Source organism: Drosophila suzukii, unplaced genomic scaffold (genome assembly GCF_043229965.1).
Source record: "Drosophila suzukii unplaced genomic scaffold, CBGP_Dsuzu_IsoJpt1.0 scf_10, whole genome shotgun sequence".
NCBI lineage: Eukaryota > Metazoa > Arthropoda > Insecta > Diptera > Drosophilidae > Drosophila > Drosophila suzukii.
In genome coordinates, this window is record NW_027255897.1 from 1,513,144 (window position 1) to 1,525,603 (window position 12,460).

Consider the following 12,460-nt stretch of genomic DNA (forward strand, 5'->3'; position numbering starts at 1 on the left):
TCAAATCTTAAACACAGTTTGTCTTAAATTACAGAAAATGAAATCAATAATATTTGTATTATTGATAGTAGCGGCCACCAATTCCGAAATGATGGATTACACGAACCATGATTTTTTCCTCTACAAGGATACAAAAGACATTCTTATTTATGATTCATACGCTGACCTATTTCATATAACTAATTTAAGTTTATATAAAGACATAATCAAACTCGAATCAACACACATAAACAAAAATAATAATTTACAGTGGGAAATTTCCTATGACTTAGATATTATTAAAATGATCCTCTCACAAATTTTACCAAGTAGGGCAAAAAGAGGAATTAATGAATTAGGCACCCTTTGGAAATGGATAGCAGGGACTCCCGATCATGATGATTTGATAACGGTGCAAAATAAAATTGATGATTTAATCCAAAACAATAACAATCAATTTGTTATTAACTCTAAATTATTCAAAGAAATAAAAACCCTATCTGAGAATCTTCTAACAGTTATTTCAAATCAAGAATTTCCATTCAGAAAACACCGTCTTCGCTTGCTCACTTACGATCTGATGAATTTAATGGATACAATTACATTAGCAAAAATAGATGTTTTCAACACTAAAATTTTTAACGCTGAAGAAACCCAAGATATATATAAACACGAACAGAAACCTGTAGTAATTACTGACATATTAGATATATCAAAATTTAAAATCGCCATACACCAAGAATTAATTGTAATATATATAAAATACCCCATCATAACAAACCGTTGCGAAGTGTATAACGCAAGATCCATCTCACACAATGATGGAAAACTATTAATTGATAATCATGTCGCCAAATGTAACAATAGGTACTATGTAATTTCTAATTTTAAGACAGAAATATTTAATAATTATGGCACTTTAAGACCAGAAAGTACTTGTTTCACTAGGCTACTAAATGGAGAAAAATCCCTTTGTAATAAAATCAGGGAATATAATATAAAAATTGATGTAATCCAAGAAGGAGCCATTTTTATAAATGGTTATAATACTGTTAATGATACTCATTTAAATGGGTCATTTTTAATTACTTTTAATAGTACTACTAGAATAAATAATATATCCTACTCTAATCTCGACCATAAGATAATAGATAATATCACTGCTAAACAGTATAATGATTTTTTAGTATCCGAATATCTTATGTCAAATGATTCGGAACTTTCATTCGATAACATTAACATATTAAACCCATTTATTCAAATTAAACAAACTCAAATCCCAATAACATTTATACTGATCATGTTAATTTTAATATATGTAATTATCACGCTTGTATTTAAAGTCAAAAAATATCTAATATTCAAACCACGGCAAATTCATATTGAAATAGCCCCCGAAAATAATATGTCCGAAAATGAAAATACCACTGTGGATCAAATTATAGTCGAATTGACAAATCAATCGGGACGATTCAATTTAGAAGGGGGAGAGATATCCAGCTCATGATCCCAGCCTCTTTACCCAATTTATAAACAAACTCTTCACATACAATTCTTAGCTGAGAACGCTTTCCAGCTCGAGCGCCCAGACGCCTTACCCAAGTCGTAAACAATTTCCTATAAACAATTCTTAGCTGGGATCCCCTTACTCAGCGTTCCCACAGAATCTCAATTAGCTCCCCCACTTCAATCAAAGTTCATTATTAAGATTCAATTGCGCCGCAGTCCTCCTAACATAAACTAAGCTGGGTCCAGCTAATGTAAACACAAGCATCCGGTCAACACCCGGCCAGCCCCAAAACTGCAGCGTAATCCGTTTGGCAATTGAGCAGAGAATTAGATCATCCGATTTCCCGACTCTCTTGAGTCCAACCCTTGTCTAACTCTTAATGAGTTCCCCAATTCTCCAATGAGGTTAGTCAATTATTTTGTAAATTTTAGTACGTAAGATGAGTTGTTGAAATGTTCAAGTAGCCAGTAAAGGAACTCCGTTGGCGAAATGAAATAAATAATTGTGAACCGCCAAGAATAAAAGTCGATACTAAGGAAATGTTGTGAAGTTTAAACTTAGTGAATAAAAAATAAAAATAAATTTTTTAAATAATTCACAAGTGAAGTTATTAATTTGCTTGCAAATTTACCAAGGCAAATGTGTAGATGTGTTGTGTTGGCTGGGAATGTAAAAAAACAAAAATGTAATCCGAAGAGTGAAGTTCGTGCCACGTGTTTTGAAAATGTTTGTTGCTTTCTGGCACCAATTTAACATCAATATTTTCGCAGATAAGTAAAGTGTAGATAATTTAATTCAATATGAGCACAATAAAATAACATAATACTTGTGTACAATTGTACATATGTACATTGAACATTCAAACTAAAAACAAATTAATTAAATAAAATAATAATTATTTGTATGTAAATTGTACATACAACAGAGTTATGGTCCAAAATAAATATATTGTATATTTATATATTAAATAAATATATAATATAATCTATATAAATATATAATATTCAATTTGCTTTATATCTTTCAGAGTCGCAAACTGAACTGCATAACTTATATTTTTCGGCACACGCGTGATTTTAATGGGTTCGTCTCTGATCCCCAAAATGTAATCTAATGACTGGAAAATCTCGTCCGGTGTTTTTGGACTACCGATGTTTCTAGGGCCATCACTGTTCAAAGAAGAAGACCGAAAGCACTCTAAAGGTTTGTAATTTGTTACATTTTTCCTGTTATGCTAACTATAATGTTTAAATACTTGCTTGCAACTATAGAAAATGGTATTGGAGCTGTTCGGCCTGCATCTCTTAAGTTTCCTAACGAAGAATATATTCTTAATCCGTACGTAGTTCAAAACTGCGCAGTACATGGCCAACTGCAAGCAATGTAGTTGATTGTGTACGTCGCACGTGTGGCGGCAACAATGGAAAATTTTGTGAGTTCCTGCCACGTCCTGAACGATCTTTTACCAAGGCGGGCACCCGCTTGAAGTCGGGGATCGTAGATCAGCTAATGTTTATAAATAAGAATTACAAAAGCTTTAAAAGGTAGTCCCATTAGACTGTAAGATGATCTCATTTGACTATATTTTTATTTTTATTTTCTTATATCAATAAATGTTTTGGTTTCTTTATTTTTAATAAAATTATCATTAAGATTTTAAAATTATATTTTATAAAATAAAATAATTATGGACATCGAAAAACATCGATGTTCCTGCATTTCTAGTCACGGAAACCAATGAAAACAATACCCAACAGCAAACCGGGATTCATTTATATGGCCTACCCTCAAAAAAGTGTGCTAATTAATTAATTTGTGCCATTTTGTGCAAGTACAAATAAAGTGCATAATAGAATATGCAATTTTTGCATTTTTTTTCAAAAATGAATGTTTTTATTGCAAAACAGAACAAATTTTACTCCACAAAGATGACCCTGATTGGAATTGCTTTTTCGCAATAACAGACTTTAAGTAATCAGTCTTTCTCTCTCTCTTTCTTGCGATGGATTTCATTCCGTGTTCCGAGTGTAAAGCTGATGTCGCAGCTGCGCAGCTCCGCGGTTTTGAGGCGGTTCGCTGTTCCTCGCTTTGTTACCGTACATTTCACACAGCCTGTAGGCTTTGCCTAAGCCTAGTACTGACATCGACGAAAACCACGAGCTAAAGATAGGAGTGTGAGCGAGAGTAATGGCAGGCGGCTAACGCTTTTCGTCGGGTCCGTTTTTCTGCGCGGTACTCAAATGAGCTAAGGAAATACCGAAAAAAATACCGGATTCGTCAGTGAATTCCGATGAACGCCGTTAGCCACGGCGCTAAGAATAAAAATTTAAACTTTAGGTGTGTTCGTGCAGAGGCGGTGTGGAAACTAAAATTACAAATTGAAGGAAAAGCTGAAGGAGCCATTACCAGCCATTGCCAATATGTTGGGCAACTTCCTACAGCACCAGCGGAACAACCTCGATCCCAAACCGACTCCCACTCCCACTTTTGGTGTATTGGGAATCGGAGATGAACTGAAGATGGCGAACTATCCAGGACAAAAATGAAGCGTTAAGCTATAAATTTACTTAAATTTAAACGGTCCTTGAAAATTCCATTAATTTTTTTTTCGATGTTTACCAGCAGATTCGCCTTTTTCAAATCGTTAACAAAACAAACACAGCTGCTTGACAATAAGACCATGCTACATTCACTGCGTGTGAACTTTGAAAACTTCAGTCACACTACAAAAAACACATTTTTACGACTAACTATTAGCTGATCTGAGTACCAGTGATCAACTCGAAGTTGTGCCGAGCAATAAATACTTGCATATTGGCAGATTCAGAACACACGTCAAATCACATTCGGTGTGTGAATTTGCAAACATGCTAGGTCAGATACAGCTATCATAATTTTCAAGCCATTAGTAAAAAAAATGGTGTACATATCTCTATATTGCAATTCGTGAATCTTTAGCTGGGAATACCCGAGCAACACTTTCAGATCATGTATAACCACGAACTCAATTTAATCAAAGTCAGATAGGCCGATTGTTGTCAATACTCTCGGTTTGTGCCTAAAGTCTAGATCGGCTAAGAGTTTCACTAGTCGAAAATCTTATTCTATGTAGTGTGACCGAAGTTTTCAAAGTTTACCAGCGAAGCATGTGCATGTCTTATTGTTAAGCAACTGGGCTTGTTGCCAAACGGAAATCAAATCAATTGGAGCAATTTAAAAAAAAAGAGTCTGCTGGGGCACAAAGAATTAAAAATAAAAACATATGAAATGTTCAACGAATGTTTTTATTTATGTAAACTAGAAGTTTAAGGCATCCTTCTCGTCCCACGGATGCTTCGCTATCATTCCCGCGCCATATGCAGTTCAGCTCCGAGTCCCAATAGGCTGGCCAATAATGGCTGGTGATGGCTCCTCCAGCTGTCCCTTAGCGGGCGACCATATTTTCTCCTACAGAAGCCGGCGCGTCCTGCATCTCCGCTTTAGCTGTCAAGTAGGTGGTGGAGGTGGAGTCCTCAATGCAGAGCTCGTCGGAGATCGAACGATGTCCCATATTCCTTCCCACTGGGATTCTTTAGTGGATCTCCTCCAGCGCTTCAACTATTCTGCGGATTTGGCCTGTTGTGGTATTGCTTCCTGTCGGTCAAGTCCCTGAACAATGGGCAAAAGCCTGGATTAGGCGTCCTTTTTCATCTGCACTGACCTCCCTTAGCCGTTTTTAGTGTTATATTTTTTATTTTTAAATTCCCCACCGCTTCTGCACGAACACCGCCAAAGACTAAATTTCTTATTCTTTGGGCCGCGGCTAACGGCGTTCATCAAAAATTCACTCGCGAAATCTGGTATTTTTTCTGGTATTTCTTGAGCTCATCTGAGTACCGCGCTGATAAACAGACCCGACGAAAATCTGTAGCCGCCTGTTTGCCTCTCGCTCACCCCTATGGCTAGCTCGCGGTTTTCGTCGATGTGAGTACTAGGCTAAGCCGAAGTAGACACTCGCAAGACGATCGCTTCGCGGCAATGGTAACGATGGTTACTGCGATGGCGGACCACAGGCGATGCGGGAACTGCGGTGAGGTTAAGCTAACGTAGGTTAGCTGCTAGTTGAGTGAGTGTATTACGATGCCTATACCCAGAGATATGAAGTAGAACCGCGAAGTTATCTATACTATATATATACTACTTGGTGTAATGATAGTGAAATATGTTCTAAAGTAGCTCAGGGAATTTTGATTATGGTACCAGTATGCGTTGTTGCCTCGGTTGACAATGCAAAATGTGCTGACTGCATTGGGGTCAGTGTACCGTTGAGTCGGTGAGTTAGTGAGACATATAATATGCTGATCAGCAATTCTAATCTGCAGTGGGTGCTTCTGAGCGTCTGGTACTGTTCTTGTTACCTGGTACTTGGCTACTGCTTGAATTGTTGGGTGCTGGTCATGTTGAGCACCGTTGAGTACGAACACTCTCCATTTTGATTCGTTCTCGCAACATTAGCAGCCGAAGGTTTTCTCAGCTGCTGGTTGCTGTCGCCTATACTCCGCACTGTGCGAATCTCGGAGTGGCGCTCTCTTCTTCCGCCACGTTCTCAACTTTTTTACAAGAAATGCAGCCCGAGCTTTCGTCATTTGCTTTGTGCGATACTCGCACGAGACACTCTGTCTTCATATTTGCACGCACTTCATTTATCGCCACGCTCCCGATGCACCGTACATAGCATCGGTGTAAGTTTTCAACAGCTGCTTCAAGAGTTGCTGCAAAAAAAAAACAATTACTTGATCTCGGGCGAAGTGCTTATGTGTAGCTCGTTTTCGGAGGTGAAAACTTATGTTTTCGGAAGCTCCTTGTCTGCGGAACCAGTCAAATTCTTGTTGCGGCGCTCTTTCTCGGCGCCTCGTTTGGAAACTCCTTCCGACATCATCATATGGAAGTTTTAGGAGATTCTGGCTTAGCACCATCTGGTGTAACGAACCGCTACACTTATAAAAACTCTCGACCAGATGTCACCTGGCTCGTCGGCTATGGGTGTGATGGCCTTGCCGACATCTCGGAATGCCTAATCCTAATAAAACTCGGATACTCGCGTGCCTCACCAAACTAACCGGTATAAAGAATACCACACATCATAATGCTGGACCTTTCCTATCTATTTCCATTCCGACTGATCCGCCCTTCTCGACTCCTTCGATGTTCCGGAGGTCCTGGTCATGCCCACCCTACCATTGGTCGCATTGCAAGTCAACGCCAGCCGCGGCCAACACAAATTACTTTTAGCACATTATAAACCTTTCAATCATTGTAAAATACAAACATAAATTATCCTGCGGTAAGCGATATAAAATTCCATACGAATAGACGACAATTTAAAATTACAAGATTAAAGATATTTGGACAACAAAACTAGTGATCGATATCGCAAATCCCCTTGGTGGACTTTGCCTAAATTAGTAATGGTACGACTTTGTTGTGCTTGCAAAAATTTTGATTTTTTCATGGGCATTTTAAATTTGAATTTTAAGGAAAAATTGTCAGACAATTTCGTTGCCTGGCAAATAAAACTAAACTCGAAGCGAACAAAGAGCTTAGGATTCACGCGATCGATCTTTTTAGCTCATGCTCTCCCGGTTCGCTCAGACGTTATCGTAAATTTTCTATTTCTTGCTCTCTCGGCCGTCCCTTCTGATCTTTCCTTCTTAAATCTTACCCTTCGATTTATTCCATTTCTTTCCTACTCCCTTTTTTTTGTAATAAATAAATGAAAATTTTGACTCACCACTATTTCAAATCCGTCGACGAAAGCGCTTTCCTTGGGATGATGAGAGCTGTGAAGGGGGAAAAATCGCAAAAAAAAGAAGAGGGTTAAAGGAGACACTCAAACCGACACCGACACAAACAACAAAAAAAACTACGCTAGCACTGGAACTCTCCTCTCCTTTTTTTTCTTAAATGCATGGCCTGTACCGCCGCGGACTATGAGGTCACAAGCAACTGGTTAGAATTTGGTCAGGTTAGGTTTAAATTTCATATATAAAGTTAATGTATGTTTTCCAACGCTGCTGCCGCCGACTTTTTAGCTTGGCCGCCGACTTTTCATCTTGGCCGCCGATTTACCAGCTTGCGTTTATCACCAAAATCCACATCCGCTTATTCTTTCCTTCCCCAGCGCCTTCTCAGGAACTTTCCGAATCGTTTAGACCCGACTGCCTACATTAATTTTCCGGCTAAACTCAACTGCCTAAACATTCCCTTTTCTATCAAAGACTCACCAGTCTAGGCACGATCCAACCGCAAATTAAACAAATATAAAATTTTCCTTAGCAAAAATCACTCGCGAACTGACTTGAGGTTGACTACGTCTGTACTCTGCCGTTGCCGCAAAAGAAAAGACAGCATCCGCCGCTGCCGACCCACTGGTAACCTCGGTCGTGGGGCAAGGTGAATTTCTAGGGCCGCTGGACATTTACCGTTGTTACTCTCCTAGAACCCCTTTCTAGGCCTGACACAGGTGGCGCCACCGCTGGGTTCAATCCGTCCCACAGATGGAGCTGCTAAACTATCTAGCATCTTAGACAAGCGTTTCAAAAATTACCCCCCTCATGATCATACTTGGTGGTCGACGCTCCAAGGATGATACCAAGAACGCTTGTCATCCTGACTCTACTGCTTATGTCCTTAGCATGAAAGCGCCCCTGCAGATCCTCGAGGTCATAACAAGCTTGACCGTCCTTTTTCCTCACCCGTGACTTTACGAAGGCTGGTCCCAACTTTGCGTTATAGCCAGCTGCGAAATTACTTTGCTTGAAATTTGTACGATAAACTTCTTGATATTCGTTGAAAAATACCTCTCTTGATCTTAAATTGTACTTTCGCTCATTTTCTCGAACTGATTTTTCATTATCTCTAGTGCTTTATTGCGGACCAGCTCAAGAGAGTCTTCTTAAGCGACGCGTGATCGGTAAACATCGTGAATTCGTGGCCCTTAACATAGGCACGAAACCTCTTGATGCAAATAATGGCTGCTAAACACTCTTGTTCCGTGACCGAATAGTTTTTCTGAGCCTTATTGAGCTTCTTTGATACAAAGGCAATTGGATACTCTTCGCCACTCTCAGACCTTTGAACTAAAACACCCCCTACTCCGGTGTTACTGGCATCACAATGGATGTAAAAGGGCTTGCTAAAATCTGGGCTACGCAGAACGGGCGCAGAGCAAAGCATTTCTTTTAACTTATTAAATGCTCGCTCACCTTCCACGCTCATCACGAACTTTTGTCTAGGTTTTAGAAGACCGGCTAAGGGAGCTGACACTGCAGCGAAGTTACTTATAAATTTTCGGTACCAACCGACCATGCCAAGGAATCTCCTCAAAGCTTTCAAAGTCTTTGGCACTGGAAAATTGGTCATGGCCGAAATTTTATGAGGGTCTGTACGCACTACGCCTTCCCCTACTATATGGCCTAAATATTTGACACTTATTATGCAAAAATGGCTCTTTTCTACGTTGAATGTCAAACCTGCTGCTCGAATGCAACTTGCCACCGAACTCAAAACCTTCAAGTGACTGTCGAAACTATCTGAGACGATAATCAAATCGTCCAAATAAACAAAGACCTCGTTTTTAAGCATGTATTACCTTATCCATCAGCCTAGTCATCGTTTGCGAAGAATTCGTGAGCCCAGATGGCATCACTTTATACTGATATAACGGTTTACGGCTTGCAATTGGATTCATTGACCATCAGTTAGAATGTAAGAATCACAAGTCAATTCCTCAACCGGCATAGCCGGTGGCAATAGCTCAAAAGAGGACCAAAAATCAATGTCCAAATAGAGGTCTTGATTGAGCGAGGGAATGATATACATCTCGAAATCCTATGTCTTTCCTTCGTACTGTGCTGATGTCTTTAAACGTCCTATCACATTTTGCCTTTGCCCATTAGCTGTGTTTACTGTACTTGCACCCCTCTTGAACGGAACTCGACCTTTAATTATTTGCTCGGCCAACTTTCCGCCTATAGCGCTTATGGATGCCCCCGTATCTAACAGTCCTATTACAACCCTGTCAAGCAAACGAACCTCTGCATAGGGCCGTCTGTCCAAGATCTTTTAGCAAATTGCATATATGTCCTTAGCTGACTGCCAATACCCTTCGATCCTTTTTGCATTTCGAGAAGGTTTGTGTTGGAAATAAAGGTCTTCTCCCGATTCCTTAATTGATTTAGTACACGATTTTAATTTTTAGTTTAAAGTTTTTCTGTTTAATAGACCCTTCTTTTATAACACAACTTGTCCGTTCTAAAGCCAAAGTCAAAGAGAGAGAGATCAAGCCACTTTCAGTGTGACCAGCCCTTCGGTGTTGAACAATCTTTTGCGTATAGAAAAATACGAAGATGGTATTTTTTCCACACACCTCCTCAAAAGATATGTTGAACAATTTAAAATTAAATTAGTATTACAATAATATTCTTATTTGGACAGTTGTTTATTCTGGGAACAATAATAATGATCCATGTTCATCTAGAAATAGTCTTGTTAATATCAAATCAAACTAGTTCTAGCACTAAGGGAAACCCAGTAAAACCTTAATCGAATCATTGGTTTCATTTGACAAATTAAATGTTTCTTAGCTTCTAGCTAATAAATACACTAAAATTCATAATTTTAGTTAAATTAAATTATCAGTTCATCTTTTTCTTTAAACTAAGTTCTAAATTAAATATCAGTTTCAACAGTTTCCTTTTTTTTCTTTTGGTTTATAGTAAATAGTTTATAGTTTTAGTTCTTAAGACCCATCTCGTTTTTTAGTGTCAAGAATCTTGCAGAGGGCAACGGCTTCGTGAGGACATCAGCAACCTGGTGTTCTGTGGGAATATATTCTAAGATAATTAATTTATTTTCAATTTGCTCTCTTGAGAAATGGTACTTTATATCAATGTGTTTGGATCGTTTGTGGCATGTAGGATTATTAGCTATGCTTATGTAACCTTGCTTATCTTCTAATATTATGATTGGTTTATTTAATTTAAATTTTATACTAGAGACTAACGATTTTAACCATAAAGCTTCCCTTACTGCTTCAAATAAAGCCATATATTCCGCTTCAGTCGAAGAAGCAGCCACTGAATTTTGCTTCCTCGTATTCCAGCAGATCACATATGAGTCAAACATTTTGAATTTAAAACCTGTTGTACTCTTTCTATTAGATTCACTTTCTGCCCAGTCAGAGTCAACATACCCAATAATTGTGTCATTAAAATTTTCATTTTTGATAAAAGTTAATTTCAGATCCACAGTACCCTTTAAATATCTCAAAATTCTTTTTAAACTTTGCCATAATTCTGAATTGTTTTTGTTTGTATATCTACTAAATATGCTTATTGCTGTACTTAGATCAGGACGCGTACATAACATTAGATACATCAAACACCCAATCAGATTTCGGCACGGCGCATTACATTCTTCATCTGAGTCTAAAGCTTCTTAATTTAGCTTAGTTGGAAGTCCATTCGTCCATATTAAACTTTTTTAAAATATTGTTAATGTAGGCTGATTGACTAAGATATAAATAACCATCTTTTCTTTCTACTTTTATTCCAATGAAGAGTTAAAACATTTTCAAATGTCTCGAACCAACATCGCGCCGCTTGTTTTAACCCATAAATAGACTTGTTCAATTTACAGACTTTACCATCCTCATATGGCAAGCCCTCCGGAATCTTCATAAAGATTTCCTCTTCCAAAATACCATTTAGGAATGCCGTCTTAACATCCATATGGTGAACTTTTAAATTGAATTGGTTTGCCACGGATAAAATGAATCGAAAACTAGATATTCTTGCAACTGGAGCAAAAGACTCATCATAATCTAAAAGATACTCTTGAGTGAATCCCCGAGCTACTAATCTGGCCTTATATTTGATTTGCTTGCCATGCTCATTAGTTTTTATAGAAAACACCAACATGCAATCAACAATATTATTATGTAGAGGCTGGTCAACTAAAATGCAAGTTTTATTATAAAAATGCGAATCTAATTCTTCTTTTACGGCTTCTTCCCACTTAGTTCTGTCTGTTCTATTTTTAAGATCATTGTAGTTATTTGGGATATCATCACAAAAGGCGTGAGCATTCATTAAGGAATTGTTTAAGAACCGATAAGACGGTTTTGGCCTGTCTTTTAATCTTTCACTTCTTCTGACTTCAATTTCATCTACTTTTAGTTGCATACTAGGCAATTCTTCACCAATGATTGGATCGGCATTTTCGCAAGTTGTTGTCTCACTAGGCTGTTTATCTGATTAAAAAAGATCAGATTTTCCATCCGTACTCTCATTCGGGATATTCGACTCCTCTGCTCCTGAATTCATTTCAGTCGACAATTTTAGATTATTCATACTATCATTCTGAATACTTTCTACCAGTTCCATACTTTTATTCTGAAACTCTGAGTCATTTGCCACAGTCCTAGTATTCTCCAAATTAATTTCATCAACAACTACGTCTCTAGCTACCAAAAACTTCTTTGAATTTATGTCCCACAACTTATAGCCATTTTGTTCATAACCAACCAATATACATTTGAATGATTTGTCATTAAATTTTCTTTTCCGCATTTTATCATGCAAGTTATCCAACCCGTGAAACCGGGCCTAATATGGAATTAATAAACAATTTTCAAAATTCAATCTAAGCGATCTTTGCCTATGCCTTTGGCAAAGGCTTTGCATTTGCTTTTGTCTTTGCCCTCGCCTTTGGCTTTGCCGTCCGCTCTTGGTGGTCCAGCCAAGATAAACAAACCCAACTTAAAGTAAACTTCAGTTTCCGCTCGAAGCCCACAGTATTGCGTTCTAAGTTCAGATCATATTGCGTTCCGATTTTGAATCAAATTGCATCGGTCAGCATAATTTCATTTCACAACGAGATGCGAAAGTTTCAGCATAAGCATTTATTTTAAACAAAAATTAGTTCTGAAAG

The 12,460-nt window shown here is 38.1% G+C and overlaps 1 long non-coding RNA gene across 5 annotated transcripts in view; it reads left to right on the plus strand.

Annotated features, from left to right (window-relative positions):
- The window catches only part of LOC139354573 (uncharacterized), a 57,556-nt gene that overhangs the window by 21,617 nt on the left and 23,479 nt on the right, over positions 1-12,460 (plus strand). For 2 of the 5 annotated variants that reach the window (XR_011605533.1, XR_011605535.1), the window contains exons 2-3: positions 2,517-2,692; positions 2,761-3,033. This is a non-coding gene — a long non-coding RNA (uncharacterized lncRNA). Of the gene's footprint in view, positions 1-1,189; positions 1,894-2,516; positions 2,693-2,760; positions 3,034-5,638; positions 5,802-12,460 lie in introns of those variants that run through there. The other 3 variants (XR_011605534.1, XR_011605532.1, XR_011605536.1) reach the window with 3 other exon arrangements.